Genomic DNA, 6,980 nt, shown 5'->3' with positions numbered 1-6,980 from the left:
TGAATACAAAAGAGAATATAAAGTGCAAACAGGTGCTTAAAGCTAGAAACAGCTACACTGATGATGAAGCAGTGGTTTCTGCTATGAATTCAATGCATGTTCCACCTTTTGTCATCCAGACTTCTGCAACCAGGCCCTTTGGCTTGGATCTTGTTTAGCATTACTTCTTCTGAGGAGGTGGTGACTTTTCATCTCCCCAGCTACCTACAACCTGCACCTAATATTTCTTCAAACAGGAATTCTGGAATATGACCCACCATTGGCCTACACATGACAAACATACAAACTTCAACTAGGGCTGAATAGGGATTTAGCAGTTCACATTTCTTCACCAGTAACCCAACAGCCTACAGAACTATAGCCATTTTCTTGGAATACTTAAAAGTGTTGGCATTCAATTTGGGTATCCATAAATTAGAAATCCACTATATTTTTGTTGTGTTTAGTTGTGTTTTCCATTAGTTTGGACTAGATGAGATAATGTAGTTTATCACACTCACAGGAGCAAAAACATTTTGCTTGGTCATTTATTCTTCTCTCCTGATCTGTGACAGCTCAAGAGTGTTTATTTTCAGTGTATGCTGGAAAATCTATTTCTTCCACTTCTTGTCTGCTTGTCAGTCTGTTCAAGGGTGGTAATAGGGCAGGCAGGGAAGCTGCTTTTAATGTGTTCAGACAATTCTAATGGGCCAGTCTGACTTTTTTTTTAAGAATGAACGAGATGTGCATTTGGAGACTTGTGTAAGTACTTTAAAAATACTGTCTCATGTTAAACTATGACATTAAAATTTCATATACTCTATCAGTGTTTATGATCAAGTCCAGATGCCTCCATTTAGTAAGTGGATCCATTGACCTCCGAAGATGTGCACTGTGTAACGAGAGGGTTACTCTGGAAGAAAGGCAGATGTTAAGGGGCACTAGGATGAAAGCTGTCCTTAACTAACAATATCCACAGTATTGACAATAAAGGGGAGGAGTAAGAAAGAAGGATTTTAAAAATCTGTTGCTAAATTTTTTTGATGGTATATACTCTCAAGTTAGGTAGGATAAGCAATCATTGTAATGCAACACAAACAGCTTCACAATACAAAGGGATTAATTTAAGGTGAGTATTTAAATAATAGCTAATAAAAAACTCATTACGCTTACATTTTAAGAGCTAGACAAATCAAAGCTTAAAATGTGATGGGATAATAAAGCAAAGCTAATTAACGTAGTAAAAATACATACAGTCAAAAGAGCTGGAGTAAGCACAAGCTTATGAGAAGAGAAAAATGCTGAGGGTTTAACCTAATTCTTGTTGAAGTAATTGTAGAAATTCTGAGCAACATCAGCTGGAGTTACATCATACACAAAGTAGGCAAATCTGCTCTTCTCTTACTGTTATCAGTGCTGCCTCTTTTGCTGTACCAGATAAATGTGCAAACTTGGTGTAAAGGATGCACATGCTATCCAGCAGCTCTTTGTTTTGTAAAGAAAGGAGAAAAAAAGAGGAGTGAGATAACCCACTAATACACGATCATAGCAACTAGGGTTTCATCAGGCACATTTCAGCATATTCCATAAATTCATAATCTGGTAGAAAAATGAGGAATCATCAGAATACTTAATGGAACACTTAAATTGCCAGTACAAGTTCAGGTGTTTAAGTAATTCTAGCAGACCTATACTATAAAATAAATGGTCTCATTAATCTGAGTCTTTAGTAGACTAAACTGTCCTTGCATTTTCTTTGCTGAGTTTCCTATGGAAGCAAGTCTTGTGCGACCACAATGTCTGTGTTTCCTGTTGCCCTTATAACTTTTCACCCCCAGCTGATTTCAACCAAATTTCAGAGATGAGTAGTAGCCTTAAAGGTATTCAGTTACAATAAAAATAGATGCCTGCATAGAAGAGAGAAAAGCCACAAGTGCCTCAGTCTGAAAAGCTGTCTCTTGGGATCATCTTTACACAAAAGAGAGAAAATTTGCAGTGCCTAAGCACAGGAAAAGCTTCAGTCAACCATGAGGTAAAGTTCATAGGCAACTAGACTTCATTAGTTCTGGAGCTCACAGAACTTGTTATTATTCAGTTTGTTTGGCAGCTTCAAATTTTAGATAACGCCCAGTTTTTTATATGTTGCCTTAAGCTTAACAGGGGGTTAGATCTTCTGCTTTCTATCTGTATAAGGCTACATTGACGGCAACAAAATAAACGGGCCTTCCCTGGGTGCTTTTCTTTCTGTATAGACATGCATATACGTTACAGGAAAGAAAGAAAAGAGGAGGAAGAGAAAACATAAAAGAACTAAAGTCCTTTTGCAAGACTTCATAATGCACTGTTAACCATAAAGTCTGTTTTCTGCCTACTGATATCTAGTGGCAAAATCTCTTAATATCAGTATTTCGTCTGAATTTTTCAAAGGTACCCCACACCCACAACTCTGAAGGCTTCTCTGACATTTGTGGGTGCTTAATGCAAATAAAAACCAGGCCACTTGTGGATGATGAGGTAATTCTAGCGTCAAGCAAGGAACAACAGCAGATATACCATGAAACTTAAAGTGGGAGGAAAACAAAAAAGATTTACATAATGGGTTTATTGCTTTAGCTTGACAGGAAAATTCGCAGCCCCCTAGGCTATGCCTTAGTCCTAAACTGCTCAGAAAAGCAATTTTTTCCATGCAGAGCTTTGAGCACTCAGCCTGTTTCCAATTGCCAAGCTCCAGTCTACCTGCCTGACACTGCATCTGCCATGTATGTGTGCCCTCCAGGCTGGAGGCTAAAATGCTCATTCTTCTCACGGTGAAAATTGAACTTCTGGCCTGAAAGCACATACAGAAATGATCAGTCCTAAAATACTTTTTTAGAAGAAGCATTAAGTGGTTAAGCATTGTTAGAATGAAAAATATCTAAATAATTCTCATGATCACTCAAGATACACACATCCCCAAGAACCCAGGGCTGCCGCAATTATTGCTCATCATCCTTATGTTAGATTTGGGCTGAGTTTCAGAAAGCAGGTGTTACCCTCATCCAAGAACAAGCTGAGAGATTTAGCATTAAGTTTACTATATCCTATGTGTGAGAAAGAAATTGTAATTTGAACGGACCTTCTGCCATGTGAGGCTATCTCCCAGGTGGTGAAGCTCTTCTGGTTTGCCTGAGTTGAGGCAGTCCCTCAGGGCAGATGTTTCTCCAGAGTGTCAGCCACCAGGCAGGGGGGACACACTGTCTACAGCAAGGCAGGTGGTGACATTTCTGTCCATCCATGTATGACTATTTAGCATGGACAATCAGTTATTGATTTAATTTCACCTCAGTTATGTAAGGGTGGACTTAGTTGTAGCACCGGAGGGGCTTTCAGGAACTCTTCTGGGGAGTCTCAAGGCATCATAGTGCTGGGCCGTCATGAAGTCTGAGCTGTGTATAAGCCAAGGTTAATCTGAAGGAGCACTGAGTCCAAACTTACTCCCTTCAAAAGATAATGACAGCCACAAAGGCAGGAAAACTCAGAAGTACACATCCTTTAGCATTGCCTGCCATGTATTTGATGAGGGAGGAAAGGCTGCAGAAGGAGTGCAGAGTTCATTCGGAGGATGGCTTCCTGGCCCTGCAGAGCCTGAGATCTAAGGTGCATATGGTTTTCTTTCATATTCACACACCGAGAAATGCCTTATGTTCAGACTACTAACTATGCAATCTATTAGGTGCACATGTATAATTTCATTGAAAGGTATGGGTAATCTAAATAGAAAAATGTAACTTTTTACATATGTGGGGTTGACTTTTTTGATTCTGCATTGATCAGAAGTGTTGTTTTCAGTCTGAAGAAATAGCTGCCTGTCTTCAGCCAAGCTGAAATGTTCTTCAGTTCTCTTTCCTCAAAAAAAAAAAAAAAAAAAAAAAAAAAAAAAAAAGTGTTTCCTTGTTATTGGTCTTGCTTTCGAAAAAGCCTTGAAATCTGCAGTTTGGAACATTTAAACTTGATCATCTTCTGTTCTTGTTTTGGTGTCGTTTCCCCCCCTCCCCCCCCAGTTTCAGGCTGTTTTAGAATAAATACAGCATATATGCTAAATAGTAGCACTGCCTCTGCTCTCAACTCTTCAAAAGCTCTACTTTTGCCTATAATCAATATGCAGAAAGATGATATCAAAACACACCTTTTTGCCTTACTATTAAAACACCATAAAATGTAAAGTCTATAACAACCTTTAAGGCATCTTTTAATGCTTTTTAATCCACATACACAAGCCTAGTGCATACTAGACTGTAAATCTCTTTTATTTTTCCTTCCCTTATTAAAATATAGGTGGTTAAAATTCAGAATAAAAAAGACTTAAAAACAGGAAGAAATCCTGAGAGACAGAACAACTTATTGCTATTTAATGCACAGTATTCTGCACTGGAATTACTTACTGAACTTTGGATGGTGTTATTTGAAAGACTGTGTTGTAATTATAAAACAGAGGTAGTATTATTTCTCTAAAAAAAAAAAAAATAATGCAGGTAAGTTCACACTGATGCTTTTTGCAGCAAACAACACATCAGACAACCCCCTAATTTATTTCCCACTGTGAGGGAACTGAGTTACTAGGCTAATAAGTGTTGACACCTTTTTTACCAGAATTTGTGATGCCTGTTTTTAAAATGACACTACACAGATTAGAAAATGGTATATCATGAGATAATAAATGGCACCATGAATCTCTACAGTGAAATCTAATCCTTCTTGTAGATGAGTTCTCAGTCTGCCAACAGAGGCTTCCCTTAGTAAAGGGGTTTCAGAAACAACTAAATATGATCCCTTTTATGAAAATAGCCTGACCTTTACTTTCCTCTACTACTGTTGGTCAGCCTAACATCCTGTTTTCTCAAGGTCTCCTTTTCTTTAGTACAATTTAATTATATGAAAATATATAATTAATAAAAATAATTCAAGACATCATTTTTCAAATAGTTATATTTATTTTAAATAGTGTAGTTCCTGTTTTGGAAAAATCCCATCTGCATCAATCTCATCTATCTCCCGCAAAATTGTAAATTAAGAAGTTTAAGTTTTGTTTGCCTGTATGTATATAGGCATAATATATGCCTATATATATAATGTAACTTTTAGTGTAATGTTGAAACAAAGCTAGTGCAAGTTTAACCAAGGATAAAATATTGGTTGATTTTGAAGTTCTTGGTAATCACAGTTGCAAGACCTGATACTGTTTGATACACAGGAAAATAGGAATTGCCATATTGTATCAGATCAAGAAATACCTAAGGGCAAAGAATGAGTTCTGTCATTTACTAACTCAACTTTAGGCCGGATCTGTATGAACATTTTTTCCCCTGCTAGCAGTTTTTTAAATACAAAAAGCTCAGTGAGTCCCTTTGTGAAACATGCCTTTGCAATGTTAAAATGGTCCATGAGCCTCTTGCTGTGACAGTTTGGTCTACAGTGAGATTTTCATCTTGCAATCATTATTTGGTCAAAACTTCAGATAAATACTTTGATGGAGGACCGAAGGATTAAATAAACCTCAGAAGGTAAATTAGTATTTCTGTCTGCATTTAATGTACAGACTTTTCAGATTATCTTTCAGGTTTTTTTCCCCAATTTCTCCCTTCAGATACTGATTTAGCAATTGTTTCTGTTTCCTGCCCAAAGTCCCACAATATAGGTGGAGGAGTAGTTTAAAAATAAAAAGGAAAAATGGCTGACCTTTTTTCCCCAGATATAGTTTTGAGCTTTTCCCAAGCTTATGAGTAGTACCAGCACTATACTTAACCTTACTGTAACCTTTGTTGTGCAATAGAATCCTGTAGCCACCCAGAAATGTTTGGTGCATGGACTATTCTTCTTAGTGTAATAAAGCACATACCTGTTGCTTATGAAATGTACAATGTAGCCAAGAAAATTATTTGTTCAAAAGAGAATTTAAGACCATGTCCAAAAGATGTGTAGCAAGGCCCAGTATTGCTCTACTTTTGATCTGAGTTCTTCTGATGGTCAGACCACTGTTTTTCACATTGGTTACAGCCTAGATTCGAAAAGAAACTTAGATGTTGCAGAATTCTGAGCTGTGGTGCCTAACTTTCTGGTACATGCCCCACCCCGATCAATATTCAGAAGCTGCATCTAGCAGCATAGTGTCTTTGACACATGGAAAAAGTAAGGTACCTTATGATGATATATAAAAGACCTAATAAGCTCAGTAGTGACTTGTCAAAAGGTAGCAAAAAAAGAAAAAAAAGAGGAGTGCAGGTTTTTACATCTTCCCCCTCTAGGGACTAAGGCGCTTTATCAAGTATTAGAAAGAAGCATCATCTTATTTCAAAATAGAGAGCTATAGTTCTTACAGCTGAGGGATTCTGCTCCTTTTAGTGAAATATCTCAAGAAGTCTGTTCACAAGGTGTTCTATGGGGTAGGTTAGACAAACAGCATTTGTCCCATGATTTGGTGTGGATCTTTCTTCATCCGTGTGTAACGCTGACCTGTGTTGCACATAGCTTCAAAAACTGGGGGCCTAGTGCCAGCAGACATGAAAAAGGCTGAGATACTCAATGCCTCCTTTGCTTCAGTCTTTAATGACAAGGCCTTCCCTGCGAGGGAAGGGGTCTCCGGGTCTCTGAGGCCCCTTTGCTTTGTGGTAGAGTTTGGGAGAGTGAAGTACCACCCATGACAGAGGAACATCAATAGGGATTAAGTAAAATGAATGTGCAGTCGTCCATGGCACCAGATGCATCCAAGTTTGCTGAGGGTGTTGACTTCTGAAACTGTGAGTCTACTTTCTAACATTCTTAAAAGTTCGTGGTGACAGGGGGAGTTCCTAATGACTGGAAAACAGTAAACGTTGTGCCCATCTTCCAGAAGGCAAGAAGGAGGATCTGGGGAGCCAAAAGTAAGTCCCTGGGAAGGTTATGGAGAAAATTCTCTTGGAAACCAAATGAAGGATAGGAAGGTGATCTGGAACAGCCCGTCTGGATTTACTAAGGGCAAATTGTGC

This window comes from Dromaius novaehollandiae, chromosome 1 (assembly GCF_036370855.1).
Source record: "Dromaius novaehollandiae isolate bDroNov1 chromosome 1, bDroNov1.hap1, whole genome shotgun sequence".
NCBI classification, from domain to species: Eukaryota; Metazoa; Chordata; class Aves; order Casuariiformes; family Dromaiidae; genus Dromaius; species Dromaius novaehollandiae.
The sequence above is the reverse complement of the archived record's forward strand: the minus strand, read 5'-3'. Positions refer to the sequence as shown.